Below are 19,017 nucleotides of genomic sequence, written 5' to 3'. Positions count from 1 at the left end.
AGTCTTGGTTGAATCTCATGGGTGTCTGGAGTGTTACCAGGGTAAGCAATTTTTGAAAATCAGAAATTAGACCTACATACAATATATGGAGCCCAGTGAATACTTAAGTTATTTAGATATACGGTACAGTAATATTTTATAGTTGTGTTTCTCTCTTTTTAAAAAAAATTTGCTTTAAGTTCTGGGATACATGTGCAGAACGTGCAGGTTTGTTACATAGATATACATGTGCCATAGTGGTTTGCTGCACCCATCAACGTGCCATCTACATTAGGTATTTTTCCTAATACCATCCCTCCCCTTGTCCCCCATCCCATGACAAGCCCCGGTGTGTGATTTCCCCTCCCTGTGTGCACATGTTCTCATTGTTTAATTCCCACTTATGAATGAGAACATGTGGTATTTGGTTTTCTGTTCCTGTGTTTGCTGAGAACGATAGTTTCCAGCTTCATTCATATCCCTGCAAAGGACATAAACTCATTCTTTTTATGGCTGTATAGTATTCCATGGTGTATGTGTGCAACATTTTCCTTATCCAGTCTAACACTGATGGGCATTTGGGTTGGTTCCAAGTCTTCCCTGTTGTGAACAGTGCTGCAATAAACATATGTGTGCATGTGTCTTCTCAAAGTGATGTCCTTGGTTCTCTCATATTAAAGACTGTGTGTGTGTGTGTGTGTGTGTGTGTGTGTGTGTGTGTGTGTTTGTGTGTGTGTATTGAAGGGTTGGTGTTTAAAATGTAGCTTCCCAGTTTCCAATCCCAACCTATCAGTGCTGGATAAAATTTAAGAATCAATGTTTTATAATATGGGGCTGAAAACTTTTTTTTTTTTTTTTTTTTTTTTTTTTTTTTTTTTGCTATTGAGGTACATTAATGTTCAGGAAAATGTTAACCAAATGCCACAAAATTCAGAAAAATAAACTGTTTCGGTAATTATTTGGAATCAGTAATGATATTCTATTTTTAAAAAAGAAGGAATTCTAAAACCATTCAGGAAATATAAAAAATTAAGAATTAACTCTACACTATGAACAATTAAGAAAGTTAAAGAAAGAAAGATAAACTCAGTAAATAGATGAGGGGAAAGCTAAGTAAAGGGATGAACTAACAAGAAACAATGTCCTCTCTCAGCTACCATTATAACTTATCATGAGACTATAGATTTTTTAAAAGAACAGATAAACTGAAACTGCTTTAATCAGCCAGTTCTACCCATGTTGTGAATGGCAAATTTTTTTTTAAGGCTATAGAATATATATTTATATATATATTTTCTTTAGCCATTCATCCATTGATGGACACTTACATTGATTCCATATCTTGGCTACTGTGAATAATGTTACAATGAACATGGGAGTGCAGATATCTCTTTGATGTACCAGTTTTAATTGTTTTGGCTATATACCCAAAAGTGGGATTGGTGGATCATCAGGTAATTCTATTTTTAGCTTTTTGAGGAGCCTCCATATTATGCTAAGTGAAATAAGCCAGACACAAAAGCTCAAATGCTGCATGATCTCATTTATAGTTGGAATCTAAAAAAGTTGATCTCATAGAAACAGAGAATAAATAGAAAGGTGATTATCAGAGGGAGGGATGTACAGAGACAGGGAAAGGGAAGATGTTGATCAAAGGGAACAAAGTTTCAGTTAGACTGGAGGAATAAGTTTTAGTAACCACACTGCACAGTGACCACAGCTAATAATAATGTGTAGTTGCCCCTCAGTGTCCTTGGAGGATTGGTTCCAGGACTCTCCTGAATACCAAAATCTATGAATGCTCAACTCTCTCATATAAAATGGCATAGTGTTTGCATGTAACCTATGCACATCCTCTGGTATTCTTTATGTCATCTCCATATTACTTATAATACCTAATATAATGTACACGTTATGTAAATACTTACATTGCATTTTTAAGGTTTGTATTATTTTTATTGTTGTATTGTTAATTTTTTATGAGTATTTTTGATCATCAGGTAGTTGAATCTGTGGATGTAGAATTCATAGATACCAAGGGCTTACTGTATTGCATATTTCAAAATTGCTTAAAAAATGGACTTCTTAACATCTTAACCATTAAAAAAATGCTAAGTTGGTGAGTTAAAGTATATGTTAAGTAGCTTGATTTAACCTTTCTACAATGTACACATAGATCAAAACATCACATTGTACCCCATAAAATATGGACAATTATTGTCAATTAAAAATAAAAAAAATTAAAAAATTTAAAACAAAAATCCTAAAATGATTTATTTCTATCTAAACTTTTTGCCTTCTGATATTCTCAAAACTCTGTTTCCCATGCTTTTATCGAGAAAATTTCCAACTTTCTGCTCTGAAAAGAGAGAAGTCTTCAATCTCAGTGGAAGAGGACAGGTTCTATTTTCACGGAGTAATATCCCTATCTGCTGGCCTTCCAAAATATTGCCACTGCAGACAGAGTTTCTGAGGCAGACGCATGATGGCTCTACCTCTACTCCACCAACCCCTGCATTCTGAGCCAGCCAGGTCCAGAGGCAGGAGGTGGGCAAAACCCCATGCTGGTCTCTCTCTCTGTAATCAAGAGCCTACTTCCCTGGGAGCCCTGATGAATTCCACTTCACAAGTCTATTACAGCCTCAATCACATGCTGCCTTAGACTTATCCTGTGTAGCAGACTGATTTCCCCTTTGAAGATAAGGATTATTTCTTATTATGATTTGGTCCCAAGTGCCATCACAGTGGCAGGCATATAGTAGGCCCTCAATAAAACATTGGCTGAACTAAAATTTACCATAAAAGATAGAGTGTTATAAGTCATTTAAAAGTATGCATTAGAGGCTGGGCATGGTGGCTCAAGCCTGTAATCCCAGCACTTTGGGAGGCCAAGGCAGGTGGATCACGAGGTCAAGAGATCGAGACCATCCTGGTCAACATGGTGAAACTCCGTCTCTACTAAAAATACAAAAAAATTAGCTAGGCATGGTGACGCATACCTGTAATCCCAGCTACTCAGGAGGCTGAGGCAGGAGAATTGCCTGAACCCAGGAGACGGAGGTTGCAGTGAGCTGAGATCGCACCATTGCACTCCAGTCTGGGTAACAAGAGCAAAACTCCATCTCAAAAAAAAAAAAAAAAAAAAAAGTATGCATTAACTACCTGGTGAGACTTCAGCTTCTGTCACAGCTGCTTTTGTGAAATAAAGGTTGTCTATTTCTTTTTATGATTATTTTAAAGCAGCTTTTGTGCAAAGATACAAATGATTTTTCTCATAGTGACAATGGTCTTGCTTTCATCCTTGAGCAGTAAAACTTTTACAGATGACTTTGAATGCTTATGTGAAATTGTGATTACCTAATTATCAATGATAAAGAGAAAGCAGTGATGTGGTACACTAAATGCTATTTCAAGAATAATAAGTAATTACTTGCAGGGAAACTCCCTTACTATTCTAATGGGATCAGCCATACATGTGCATAGTAGACATGTGGAAAGAGAATACATTTGTGTATCAGTTATGGTCTTCAAAGTAGTTTCACATATGTGACTTCATTTTAGTCTCACAATCCCCTTCTGAGTCAGGCAGAGGAGCTTTCATTTCCATTAGCCAATTAGGACACTGCCACAGAGAGCTTTAGTAATACGGCCAAGGTGAGCCTGCAAATTAGTGCCAGAGCCAGGAAAGAGACATGTAGCTTCTTCCTCTTATCCAGGATGCACAGGGGTTGGTGTTTCGTGCTTGGGCTGTATTAACTCTTTGGAGAGCAATATTAAGACAGAAACATCATCCGCCAACATGTCAGAGTTTTATATGCACATGAAACCTCCATCCAAATGGGTTTGATTATTTTTGGAGAAAGGAAATCTTAGGCCCATCAGCCACATTCTTTAAGGTTGATTAGTATTGTTTCTATTTCCATTGTTTGGAATTTAGATGACTCTGAGACTGCTCTTCCTGCCAGAAGTGATTTGTGCATGGAATGGTAGCCCAAGTTCCCTTGTCACCATTGTTTCACTTGCTGCTTTTGCAGTTTGCCCTTACCTTGGTTTAAAGTGATTGAAGAACAGTGAGGACTGTCTGAGGAAGCAGACAAGTGCATCTCTTCTTATAGCAGTCATTGGAGCTTCCAAAGGAGGAGAAGAACTAATAATCTTTTATTTGTTTAGGATGTTGGTGTTTGTAGAATACAGGACTTCTCAACTTTCCTTTAGCTTTTATAAATCACACACGTACATTCCCAATTTATCAAAATACAGCAGCTTAACCATCTATCACCTTTGCACTTTCTATCATTGGGCATAAAGTAACCCCAAGTGAAAACAAAATAGGTGATAAGAATAGAATATGCTTTCAAAACTTTACTAATATCAGAGAAAAGTAGAACTTCTAGGCCAACTAAAGATGTTTAGTTCTATGTATTTGTTAGCATTATTCTATACTTTATTGAGTTTTAATCCACCTCACATATTTAGTTCAGACTCTCTCTTTTAGCTCTGGGGAAACTGAGTCCTCAAGGGAGGAAGCTACTTGTTCAAGGTCACACAAACAGTGGCGGAACCAAGACTACAATTGTATTTGCCTATTTCCAGCCCAATGCTCATTTATTTGATGGCAGCTGAAGTCAGAGTCAGCTGTTTTCATATTTTCTTATAGTAAATACTATTAATACAAATAGCTAACCTCTACTAAGTGCATGCTGCATTTCAAGCATTGTGCTAACTGCTTTATATGCATTGTCTCTCATGTCTAAACCTGCTTCCTTTTCAAAACAAACCATAAACTACTAATAATTTATTTTCTCTCTCTCTCTCTCTCTCTCTCTCTCTCTCTCTCTCTCTCTCTCTCTTCTGCCAAGAGGAAAATATGAAAACCTTAACTGGACATCATTTTTCATGGCTGTTCATGGGGTTTGGCTCTGTGGGGTGCTCACCTTCAGAACTTGCTCAGTCTTTCTCTTTCACCAAACTATCCCCACGGTTGGTACTAAGGCTTATCAATAAGAGAACAAGATCCTGACCTTTAAAATGTATCCCAATTGTTTTTGAACTGGGATTTTAATCTGTACATAAAATGCAGTCAAATATTCAAATTTACTCATTTATTTTTTCCCTTCTCATATAACATCCCTTCATTTTAAGAATATTATATTTCTTTAATAAATAATATATCTCCTAATCCCAGTAATTTCCATCTCTTGCTTTTGAACAGCATGCTAGAGAGGCTGGTTTTTTTCCCCCCCAAGCACAATGGCTTTGGTCTTTCTTGGGAAGACAAAGGGCTAAATTAAAGGCACAGCTGTTAACTTGACACTGGCTGGGGGTGGAGAGACCTAGTTAGCATTCATTCATTTACCTCTGCCCAGTTGGCTAGCTTGCTTCTCTCTCCTTTCCCATCCCCTGAAGGCTGGAAGTAAAGAATCACCAGGTTCTTCATTGTACTTCCAACAGCAGGAGTTACAGCAATTGCCTGTGGATATGTCTTCCCTTGGACCAAAGGTGAATAAGCCTATAACCAGGTTCTCAAGAACAGAGGAAATCTGAAACGTAAACATCAGCTTTCAATTACATTTGCACATATTTTTCTCTCACAAATATCACACCTCACTTTTTACCTTTCTGAATGCATGATTTTGTTTCACTGAGAGATAATTGACATTTTGAATACATTGTCACAACTCAGTTTAGTTGAAAAGAACTCCTTCATTTGTTCATTAATCCATTCATAGAACATTTGATATGTTCTAGGCAATATACTACACTCTTGTGCAGTCAAACGTGAATCAAGCAGTCCCTGCCCTTGAGAAGCTACACTTTCATGGAGATGTCAGAGGCGTTGGAACCAGAGAAACTCCATCTTGAATAGGAACTAGGTAAAATAAAGCTGAAACCTACTGGGCTGCATTCCCAGACGGTTAAGGCATTCTAAGTCACAGGATAAGATTAAAGGTCAGCACAAAACACTGTTCATAACGACCTTGCTGATAAAACAGTTGCAGTAAAGAAACCAGCCCAAACCCACCAAAACCAAGATGGTGACGAGAGTAACCTCTGGTCATCCTCATTGCTACACTCCTAGCAGGTCCATGACAGCTTGCAACTGCCATGGCAATGTCAGGAAGTTACCCTGTATGGTCTAAAAAGGAGGAGGCATGAATAATCCACTCCTTGTTCAGCATATCACTAAGAAATAAACATAAACATGGGCAACCAGCAGCCCTCAGGGCTGCTCTTTATTATAATAAAGAATAGCCATTCTTTATTCCTTTACTTTTGTAATAAACTTGCTTTTGCTTTGCACTGTGGACTCACTCTGAATTCTTTCTTGTGCAAGATTCAAGAACCCTCTCGTGGAGTCTGGTTTGGGACCACTTTCCTGTAACAGAGATGTGAAAGGAAAATAAATCTTAGGGCCCCCCCAAAATCACTAAGCTAAAGGGAAAAGTCAAGCTGGGAACTGCTTCCATGCTATTTAGTCACCCCTCCGTTCACTGAGATAAATGCATATCTGATTGATTGTCTCCTCTGGAGAAGCTTATCAGAAACTCAGAAGAATGCAACTATTTGTCTCTTACCTACCTATGACCTGGAAGCCCTCTCCCCACTTCCAGTCTTTCCGCCTTTGCTTCGAGTTGTCCTGCCTTTCTAGACAGAACTAATGTTCATCTTACATGTGTTGATTGATGTCTCATGTTTCCCTAAAATGTACAAAACCCAACTGTGCTCTGACCACCTTGGGTATATGTCATCAGACCCTCCTGAGGTTATGTCACTGGTGCATGTCCTCAACCTTGGCAAAATAAACTTTCTAAATTAACTGAGACCTGTCTCAGATTTTTCGGGTTCACAGAGGCAATATATATTTAATCAGGTTTTGATACACTATGGTAAGTGCAATGATAAAAAGTGCAAAAGTGAGGAATAGTTGAACTGCTGCATTTTGACAGAGGATGTGTTTGTGTTATTTATAAAAGCTAAATGAAAGTTGCTGAGAATGTTTAGGTGATCTCTTGCCTTCTCTTTTCCCTTCTTTGCCTGCTCCCTTCAGGCTGTTTTAAAACAATCATATTTTATAGGAAGAATAATCTATCCTGAAATAGACTTGCTAATAGATTGGAAAATCAACATATTATTAGAAAAACTTTGTTACCATTTCAGAAAATGTTCAACTGTCTTCTTGCCACTCCACAATACTGGAGGCATATTTTCCTGGGTTACCGAGCAATATTTATAGTTTAGAGAAATATAAGATGAGGGCTGTTATTAATGCCCATGTTATTAAAATTTGCATTGCTGGCTTCCAGATTTCATTCAAGGTTGGCCTAAGGATTTCTAGAGCCTCTAAAATGCATGTAATGTGGAGTGTTCAAGAGGGTAGGGGAGGGGTCACTTTGGGAGACTGTGGTCTCAGAATGGAGTTATAGGCATAAAGTAACTGCAGATGAAAACAAAATAGGTGACAAAAATAGAAATGCTTTCAAAACTTTACTAATATCAGAAAAAAGTGGAACTTTTAGGCTACTTAATGGTGGTTAGCCCTATGAAATTGTTAGCATTATTTGATACTTTATTGGGCTTTAATTAATTAAATAGTAATAGGTATTATAATATATGCACATGGCATATCAGACACTTAGTGCCCCTTTCTTGAGGCAACTACCATGATTGTTTCTTATGTGTCCTCCTAGGGTTATTCTATTTATCTACAAGCACATATGCATATATATATAAACACATATGATGAAATTATGGTAATTATTCTTCTATGGCTACCAGTTGTCCAAATACCTTTTACTAAATAGTCCACATGTTCCCCATTGATATAAAATAAGTTTATCAAATATGAAATTCTCATGTATTTACATGTATTTTCAGATTCTATTCCATTTCATCAACATCACTGTCTTGTGACAGTACCACACTGTCTAAATTGCTGTAGACAGACTTCTAATGCATTTTAATATACTTCAAGAATAATTCTCCTTCATTATTTGTCTTTTTCAGAAATTTCAAGGCTATTCTGGGCATTCTTTCTTAAATCCATTTTTTATTTTCTGGCATTTATTTTCTGGATTTGTAGAAACCTAGCCAAGAATATTAATATACCCTCTTGGTTTCCCTGCTACTGTGTTCACAGGAACCAGGCATTGGTAAATGTGACCAACATTACCTTTTATGTGCATTATATATCAAGAGATATAATGCATCATGATAATATGATAATCTTTATAGTTGATGTTGTTAAAGCAAACTATGCCTTGAGAAGGACTTCGTACTTCTATATTTGAGTCCTTGTGGATGAACAGTAATGTAGCTTAATAGTCAGATAAAATTGAAAAAATGAACCTAATAGTATGCACCTGTAACAATGTCTGAGTGTTGGCCAATCCTGGTGGCCATACTTCAACGACTCATAGATGGCTGAATGTTCAAATCATGTTCAAATAAGGCAAATGCCGATCCGTGTCCAATCTCACTGTTTTTGTACCTCATTTCTGATTCCTGCATGTCACTTTACCTTTTTTTGTCTATAAATTTGTTCTGACCATAAAGCAACCCTGGAGTCTCTGTGAATCTGCTGTAATACTGGGGGCTGTTTCACGAATCATTCATTGCTCAGTTAAACTTTGTTAAATTTAATTCAGCTGAAGTTTTTATTTTATTAGATGGTGTCACAAGTGGGATTCAAAGTAGAGCTTCTAGCCACCCCCAGGAATGCTGAGTGAACATGGAAGGTATCTGCAGAATGCACTTGTGTCCATTGATCTCTCAGAGCTGGTGGGGATCATGGGTATGCTCCCTTTTGGATTTTGGAGCTCCATTAATTTGTGTTTTGAGCTCTCTGAGTTTCCTTGAGCAAATTTCTGATCCAAACTGGATTTGGAGTCATGACAGAAACAGGACTGGGTTCAGGAATGGATTTCATTCAGGAATTAATTGGCTTGAATCCAGTTAGAGGCCTTTTATATCTGACTGGGTTGGAAAGGAGCTAGTAGTAAGCAGTAATATTGCAGGGGTTATAAAATTTAGCTTTTGAAAATTCACAAGGATTTTTAAATTTAGAGGGTTATAAAAGGTTTATAAAAATCTTACCTTGTGGTTAAACTAATTAAAACTGAATAGATTTATAAAATGTTATTTAAAAACTAGCTTTAACATAAAAAATACACTAATGGAAACATAAAATTTGCTTTTCTCTTTTTAAAAGTATTTTTATGTAATATTAAAAGACAATGAAAGCTTTTTGTTTACCTTTTAAGTAACTGCAAAAGACAAAGGGGGCAAGGGAAAGAAAGGAGAAAGAGTCAGTTGTCCTTATGCTATCATCATTGGGTCTTGTTTGGAAAGTTGAGTCTCCTCTCTAACAGAATAAGGATTTTTCCTTTTAAAAATTTTTGAGTTATCATTTTGCTAAATGAATGGCTTGTGGTAACCTAAGATTCTATTTTGTAATAGCCAATGTTTTAAGTCTTCGGTATTTAACAAACCTTTCAAAATCAAGCTCTAGAGATTTTCATGCTAAATCAGCCAATATGAAAATCGTTTAAATACACAATTTGAATGAACTCCATGGTCTAAGTCAAATTACCTCTGCTAACCTATTAGTTATTAGTGCTATGCACTGATATGCAATTGGTATGTGAGAGGACATAAGTTCAATGTTAAGCATGGACTCATGAATAACCAAGATGACTGCCTTGTGTTTCCCGATTTCTTGAAGCTTTTGTTATTAAAGGTTCTGCATTATATTACTCATCTTGAAAAAGACAATATAATCCAAATTGAATATATTGATGTGGTGACTTATAAATTGCAGAAATAGTTTAAAACCAATATTTGGTTCCACATTCCTGGGAAGACAATCAAATCTTCAGGTACATTTGGCTACCTGATAGGCCATTTAAACATTTATAAAGGGATTTCATTCAATTGTCATTTTCAATTCATGTTTTCTGGTTGTATAAAAGCTTTCCCATGCAAGAGGGCTGATATTATGACAGTAGATTATTATGCTACAATGTATTTCACTAGGTAAAGAAAGTTTTTTATCATTCACTGGGACAATCCCTTCACGATCTAGAGCCCAAAGATTGGATCTTCTGAGACCATCAGCGAAAGGCTGCTTTTGCAATCCACACTACAGCAAAACTTTGGAGGCTTGAACCTTAGGTTCATAATCTCACAACTGAGAAGGGTCCCTCTACACTCCTGGAAGTGCACATCCATTGGAACCCTTAAGGTAAAACTAACCAGGAAAGTTTCTACCCAGAAGAAGATGGCATCCTTGATGTCAACAGCTTTCCTCAAGATCAATGATCAAGACTTCTCCTATCATGAGACTCTAATCTTTGAACATTTTTTTCCTTGTTTATGCCCCTATGAACAATAGAAATTAAAAGGGGTTCTATTATGTGCACTTATAGGGTATACTTTTGTTCGTGAAGGATTTTGCAGCCAACCTTCTACATGAATAAACTTACACTTTAATAGATACAAGATGAAGGCCCAATGTAGGTGAGAAACCTTGGTGGTACATAAATTGCTTCATAATCAGTCAAAACTCCTCTTCACCCACATCATGGATTAAAGAGAACATTGCTAGGAGGCCTTCATTCTTCTAGAAGGGCATCTTTTGTTGGGTCCTTTTTCCATGGTTTAGAATAAAAGAGGCAATAATTAGAAATGTCACACTCACAATATGCTCTACAGTAAATTCCACTTTAAAGGCTATTATTACACAACCGACTTTAAATTCTCTTGTGAAAGTTATGCCACATAATAGAATTGGCAAAACAGAAAAGTACCTGTGCAGTTTCTGACACCTGTGGCCTATGGAAAAATATACCAAATGTAGATTATAAAGATTCAGTTGTAGAGGATTAATGAAAAGATCACTTAGTCAAGCAAGTAGACTCTTCATCTAGCTCATTATTTAATTTTAGGTGGTTTTGTTTATGGGGACTTTGGATAAGGAGCATACTCCAAACACTTGGTATTATTCTCCCAATAGTCATAATAATAGTCTCCCTGGTGTGCTGTATTATCTCAAGGATTTTAAATGTTTGCATGCAGCCATCTCTAGAATGTCAAATGGTGTTTCTTCAACTGGAATGACAAAAGCTGAAAGAAAAGTGTGACCATGATGACATCATATCCTATGAATGACGTGCTGAGACCAGAAACCCAAAATCATGGTAACCGAGAATGGCACTAAGGCGCTAAGTTTTGGTCACATTCTTACCTAAGTGAGAACCTGGACAAAAAGAGTAAATTTTTTTAGACAAAATTACGGGAGGCCATTATTTTAGCCTGAGCTTACGCACTAGGTCCTAACAAATCAAACCAAAGTAAAATGGAGTCACTTGGGCTAAATGTGACATCATCAAGCTAAGGCTTTAGGAAAACACATAGATCCTAGAACAGAAGAGGTTTTGTTTTTCTCCTGTAAGCAGGATGTTCCAGCATAAGGAGGTAACCTCTACTCAGTCCTTATTCCCTCCTTGTGAAACCCACTGTTCTACTGTTTCCCAGTGGGTTTCAAAACCATATAAGTGCATTTACAATAGTGACAGTAACATCAGTGACTGAGATTTTGGTCAATCTCTCAAAATCGAGAAAATGACCAAAAGAGAGAATTGTTAAAGTAAACCAAATATGGCCTGAGAAGGGCTCTGTACTTCTATATTTGAGTCCTTGTGGATGAACTGTAACCTAGCTTAATAGTCAGACAAAATTGAAAACTGAACTTAACAGTATGCCCCTATAACAATGGCTGAATATTGGCCAATTCCAGCGGCTATGCTTCAAGTATTCACAGACTGCTGAATGTTCAAACTGCGTTCAAATAAGGCAAATGTTTAGCTGTAACCAATCTCACTGTTTCTGTACCTCACTTCCAATTCCTGTATGCCACTTTACTTTTTTTGCCAATAAATTTGTTCTGACCTTGAGGCACCCCTGGAGTCTCTGCGAATCTGCTATGATTCTGGGGGCTGCCTGATTTGTGAATCATTCATTGCTTAGTTACACTCTTTTAAGTTTAATTCGGCTTGCGGGTGGGGGGATTGGGGAGGGATAGCATTAGGGATAACATTAAATACCTAATGTAGATGACAGGTGGATGGATGCAACAAACCATCCCCATGGCACATGTATACCTGTGTAACAAACCTGCATGATCTGCACACATACCCCAGAACTTAAAGTATAATAATTTTAAAAATAGTAATAAATTTAATTCAGCTGGTTTTTCTCTTATTAACATAAATGTTTGTAAATCAAACATAGTAGGCTTTTGTTGTACTTTGAGCCATGCCAGTTATTACTTGTGAGACCTTGGTTAAGTTACTTCATCTTCTCTAGATTTCAGCTTTATTAGTTATAGAAAAAAGCAATTGTAAAAAAATCCTATACTGTAACAACCAAGTTAGACAGCTGGGTGCGAAGGGGTCCCTGGAGAAATTCAACCAACCTGCCCTCTGGGGTAGAAACTCGGAAAGTTCAAAATGTTTGTAGCAGGGAGGAGCCTGGCCCTTCCTCTTCTTGTGTGGATCCTGGGATTCAAACTGCCGGGCTGGAAGCACTCTAGTAAGGGCTCTAGCTTTGCAGAGGATCTCTGTTTCCCCGTTTTTCCTTTTTACCCAATGAAATCCTGCTTTACTCACCCTTCAAACCATCTGCGAGTCTAAATTTTTGTGGCTATGGGACGGACAAGAAACCTGTTTTTAGCTGTACTAAGGAAAAGTCCTGTAACACAACTAATTAGTAAAAGGAAATAACAAAATGTTCCCAGCAAAAAGGATTATTCAGAATGTTGAGATTACAATTCATTAATTCCAATAATTTATTGTTTCAATTATTTTGCAGTCTTTCTGATAAGAAGTAGGTTTCAGTTAGGTGCTCCCATGTGGTTAACATGTCTCTGTCTTTCTAACACTTGCTAATCTCCCTTTTTAGCAAGTGAGAGCAAGCTTCAGCTTGGTGCCTTTAGCAGAAAGTGGTCTCTGGCTAAACCTTAATGTTATTTTGTGGTTGTATTTATTTTTAATCGCTATGTTCTATTTATAGAGAGAAATATTGCCTTTCTACTTACTATAGTAACCAAGTTTCCTTTTAAAAAATTATTTAAATAGGCAGGGCATGGTGGCTAATGCCTATAATCCCAGCACTTTGGGAGGCCAAGGCAGGCAGATCACCTGAGGTCAGGCGTTGTAGACCAGCCTGACCGACATGGAGAAACCCTGTCTCTACCAAAAAAAAAAAAAATAGCCAAATATTGTGGCACATATCTGTAATTCCAGTTCCTTGGGAGACTGAGGTAGGAGAAGTGCTTGAACCCGGGAGGCGGAGGTTGCAGTCAGCCGAGAATGAGCCTTTGCACTCCAGCTTGGGCAACAAGAGTGAAACTGTATCTCAAAAAAAAAGTATTTAAATATAAAAAGTGAGTCAACTTCTAGAAAATACTAATTAACTAATACCTACTGATTATTACATATAACAAGTATCACAAAGGTGATCAAGAATGATTAAAGTTTGGGAAACAATAGATTATGTGATTGAGGCAGAGACTGCTTAGGTGTTCATCAAATTCATTTCCTTTTATTGGACACATAGAAAGATTACATTTTCCAGGTTCCATTGCAGTAAGGTGGAGGCTAGGTGACTAAGTTCTATTCTATGGAATATAGGTAGAAGTGTTGTGTGTCAGTTCTAGTTCTGGCTCACAAAACATCCCATGAGTTCCTTTGCAAAATAGCTAGTGTAGAGGCTCTAGAAGATGGTGAAAACAACTGATACATGAAGCCTAAATTCCTGAGTCCCCATTTGGAGGAGTGCTGCCAGGAACATCTGAATTGGACTTTGCACAGATGAGAAACTTTTACTTTGCTAAGTCACTGACACTGGGGTATTATTTGTTAGAGCTACGGCAGTTAACCGATCCCAATTAATACAGCAATCCATGAGAACTTCAGTACTTAGCACAGTGACTTGTGTGTAGTAAGTGCTTAGTAAATGATTGTTGAATAAGTTAATTTTGCTCTCATTTTAATCTGTCTTAACTCACAATTGTCTGCTGATGTTATTAGATAAAGGATTTAGGTTTCAGCACAAGTCTCAACCCTTATTTTATCTCATATTAGACAGCTCCAGTAATTTTAAATGACCTTAGCATTTTCAAAATAAAATGAGTTTGAATTACTGTTTCAGAAAACATGCTTGTAATACTTTTAGGACCAGAGTAAGTGGGGTTGAAAATAGGGTACCTTGTTACCCAAAAGATTGGGATCTCTGCCTTAGAATATGATTATGAATTCAGTGTTCTGGCAAAGTTTTAAAGATATCAAATGATTTAGAGTCTTCTCTAGGCTAGATTATTCCTCTGTCTCCAGAGGGAACTGTTTTTCATGCTTGCAGATATAATGGCTGTACCTTATAAAGTAACAATAACAGCAAGCCTCTCAAGGTGGGGTTTTCCTTAGGTATTGTATTCTAAGGTCTTAGAGCTTTCACTTTCAGGAAACTCTTCTTTGGAGAGGATCAAATAAAACAGTATACGTTGAAGTCCTTAGCAAAACATGAAAGTACTATACAACTATAACATTATTGTTAGCCATTGTTATAGCATTAAAGCCCATTTCCTCCTCTTTTGCTCTCTTAATCAGGTAACATAATTTTCTTTACTGATCAGCCACTTAAAATAACACCACTTGAAAGACAAACTAGAGATATCTACATTATAGATGTATGTATCTAAGTACTTGGATTAGACAAGTGTTATGTTCCTGGAATAGGTGCTAAAAATTACAATGGGAAAATCAAGGCTAACTTTTCTTTATTATTATTATTATTTTTTCTTTTTTTCTTTTTTTTAAAGACGAGGTTTCTCCATGTTGGTCAGGCTAGTCTTGAACTCCCAACCTCAGGTGATCTGCCTGCCTTGGCCTCCAAAGTGCTTGGATTATACAGAAAATATGTCATTGGAAGTAGTATGAATGGAGTCATTTTCCAATTCTGAGCTTCGTTTTCCTCATTCGTAAAGTGAGGGAAATAATAGCACCTATTGGGTAGCGTTCTTGTCATGGTTGAATGAGATAATGCATATGGTACATATTGCATGTGTGTGGTACATAACCAGTGCTCAATAAACAGTAGCAGTAGCTGTGACATTATTATGATGATTATCTGCACAGACTCTGGAGCCAGGCTGCTTAAGTTCAAGTCCTGGCTCTGCCGTGTACTAGTTAGGTAATCCTAGAAAAGCTATTTCATATCTCTGTGCTTTCCTTCCTTCTCTCAGCTGTAAAATGGGGGAGAAAATATCAGGGCCTACCTTATAAGGTTGTTGTGAGGATGAAATGAGACAACATATGTAAAATGCTTAGAAAAAAGGGTGCCTGGCACATCAGGAAAGCTAAATAAATAGTAGCTATTATTCTTGTCTATGAGAAACCATTCTGGAAGGTGAGAAAAGTGTTGCTTTAGTCGGCTGTCTGATACTCACGACTTCTCCATTTCATTCAGCAGAGACTTTGGTGTCTGGATTAGAGAATTCTTTTTCATCCTAAACCCTGCCATTCCCCGAGGGGGTGTCATAATTGACATGGACAAGCAGAACACCACTCTGACCTCTCAGTTCTTTGACCTCTTAAACTTCAGAGGTCTTTACTTCCACACCACTTCAGCTACCTACTCCAATGGAAAGAAATATTCTTAACTCTGAAGGTGGAGGACCGCAAAGAAGAATCTGAACCAACAGGCCTTGCTAAGTATCCCCCAGTTTATTACTATTAGATCATACCCACTTGGTTCAGTTCTGTTTCTCTAAGATTATCCACTTCTTCATCAAATCTAGCATAAAAATCCATGTTTCTAAAAAATCACAAGTTTAATGGTTCCTTCAGGTCTTCATTTCCTTAGGAAAGCTCCTGTGTCACATAAAATTTATTTTAAATACATGTGTATGCTTTTCTCTGGTTAATCTGTCTTTTGTTATAGGGGCCATTAGCTTAGGGTAGGGAGAAAAAATATTTTTCCTCTCCTACACTAGGGACTGAATATTTTGTGCCCTTAAAGTTTATATTTTGAAGCCCCTATCTCCAATGTGACGGTATTTAGAGGTGAGGCCTTTGGGAATTAATTAGGTTTAGATGATGTCATAAGGGTGGAGTGCCCATGATGAGACAAGTCCCTTTATAAGAAGAGGAAGAGACACGAGATCTTTCTTTCTCTCCACATAAACACACCAAGCACAGGCCACATGAGGACATAATGAGACGATGGCCATTTGCCAACCAGAAAGTGAGTCCTCACCAGACATCAAATCTGTCAGCCTTGATCCTGGACTTTCCAACCTCCAGATCTGTAAGAAATAAATGTTTTGACTAAGCTACCTGTGTTTCCCCCATCACTGATTCCTTTCTTCCTGTGATAGTAGAGCAGTGTCTCCCCTCCCTTCTAAAGTTAATTTCTTCATCTATCTGATCCCCATTTTCCTCAATTTCTATTCACTCACCTATGACAAGTGCTTTCTGTCTGTTTCTAGTAGCTTTGTATCAGCAGGATAAAAATGTGTTCAAGTCATTCAAGCCTTTAAAAACAAACAAATCAACATGAAAATTTTATTGACCCAAGGTCACCTTCTGTCTACTGCCTTAGTACTTTCTCCCTATTCACAACCAAACCTTTTGTGAGTTGTCAACCCCTTGATCTCCTCTTCCTTACCTCTGAGCACTCCACTGGAGATGCTCTCATCAAGGTCATGGGCAGCCTCATTGCTGGTAAACCTATGGACATTTTAAATCTGTATCTTACCATACCTCTCTGCAGCCTCTGACCACTGGATTTTGGAAATTCTATTTTGCTTGGCTTCTGTGATAACCACCCTATCTGGGTTTCTTTCTTTATCTCTTCCTTCTTCTCTTTGCATAGCCCTCTTCCTCTGGCTGCCCCCTAAATGCTTGTGCTTCTTGAGAATCTGTTTAGGTCCCTTCTCATTCTACTCACTCCCTTAAAGTAATCTGTCCTGCTTCAATGACTAATAATTCTCCTCATTCATCATCTACATTGAGTTCAGACCCATATATATACATCTCAGGCATATATACCTATCTGTCACATACACTGAATGTCTGATGTCTGATAGGTATCCTACCCAACATACACAAAATGAACGCATCACCCAATTCCCCCAACATTTCATCAAACTTCTGTGTTCATAATTGCCCACAGCAGAAACTTGGTTCAAAAGTGTACCCTTTCTTTTCTCTCATCTTCTCTTCAATAGGTCCTGATATTTTTACCTGAAGAACACAGTGATTAAGATCAAGCACCTGCTGCTAGTTGAGGGATCTTGAATAAGCTACTTAATCTCTCTGAGGCTCAGTTTTCTCTGCACTGACCATGTTATGGGGTTGTGTGGATCCAGTGATATAAAGCATGTAAAGGGCATGCTATAGAGCCTGACACAAAATAAACACTAGCTATTGTTATTCATTACATCCTTATAATCTCTGGCCTGAGTGTTTGTGTTCCCCCAGATTTATATTTTGAAACCTATTCACCAAAGGTCTGCTATTAGGAGATGGAGCTTTTGGGAAGCGATTGAGTCATGAGGACTCTGCCCTCATTAAAATGGAATTAATGCCCTTATCAAGGATGCCCGAGAGAGATCCCTTGCACTTTCCATCATGGGAGGGATCATCTATGAACCAGAAAACAGGCCCTCACCAGACACTGAATCTTCTGGCACCTTGATCTTGGACTTCCCAGCCTCTAGAATTGGGGAAATAAATTTCTGTTATCTCTAAGCTGTTCAGCTTATGGTATTTTTAATAGAGCAGCTTGAATGGATTAAGACAATCTCTTCAATCTGTATACTTCTCTGTATCCTCTGCTGCCACTCTTCTAGTTCAGGCCACCTTCATTGCTTACTTGAACTATGGTAGCAGTCCTCTGTCTGATCACTCTGCCTCCCTTCTGGTCCTCTATCAATCTACCTTCCACAGTGTAGCCAGAATATATTTCTGAAATGCAAGTTAGATGATAACATATCTTCCCTGCTGAAAGCCATTCAGTGAGTCCCCACTGTTCTCAGAACAGAAACTCCAAATGCTGGAACTTCTCCAGTTTTATGTGTAGATACAACATTCCTCTTTCTTCTGAGGGTCTTTTCACATCCTTTGAGTAAACAAACTTTCTCCACTCTTATTTCCCCCCATTTGCCTGATGACTTTTAATAATCTTTTTTTTTTTTTAAATTGCACTTTAGGTTCTGGGGTACATATGCAGATCATGCAAGATTCTTGCATAGGTACATACATGACAATGTGGTTTGCTGCCTCCATTCCCCCGTCACTTATATCTGGCATTTCTCCCCATGTTATCTCTCTCTAAACTCCCCACCCCCTGCTGTCTGTCCCCTAGCCCCCCCAACAGACCCCAGTGCAAGATGTTCCCCTCCCTGTGTTCATGTGTTCTCATTGTTCACGTGTACCTATGAGTGGGAACATGCAGTGTTTAATTTTCTGTTCTTGTGTCAGTTTGCTTAGAATGATGTTTTCCAGATTCATCCATGTCCCTACAAAGGATATGAACTCATTATTTTTTATGGCTGCATAGTATTCCATGGTGTATATGTGCCACATTTTCCTTATCTAGTCTATCATTGATGGGCATTTGGGTTGGTTCCATGTCTTTGCTATTGTAAACAGTGCCACAATGAACATACATGTGCATGTGTCTTTATAATAGAATGATTTATAATCCAAAGGGTATACACCTAGTAATGGGATTGCTGGGTCAAATGGAATTTCTCTCTCTAGATCCTTGAGGAATCACCACACTGTCTTCCACAATGACTGAACTAATTTACACTCCCACCAATAGTGTAAAAGTGTTCCTATTTCTCCACATCCTCTCCAGCATCTGTTGTCTCCAGATTTTTTAATGATCGCCATTCTAACTGGCATGAGATGGTATCTCGATGTGGTTTTGATTGGCATTTCTCTGATGACCAGTGATGATGAGCATTTTTTCATA

The sequence above is a fragment of the Saimiri boliviensis genome, chromosome X (assembly GCF_048565385.1).
Source record: "Saimiri boliviensis isolate mSaiBol1 chromosome X, mSaiBol1.pri, whole genome shotgun sequence".
Classification (NCBI taxonomy): domain Eukaryota; kingdom Metazoa; phylum Chordata; class Mammalia; order Primates; family Cebidae; genus Saimiri; species Saimiri boliviensis.
Note: the sequence above shows the minus strand (reverse complement) of the source record.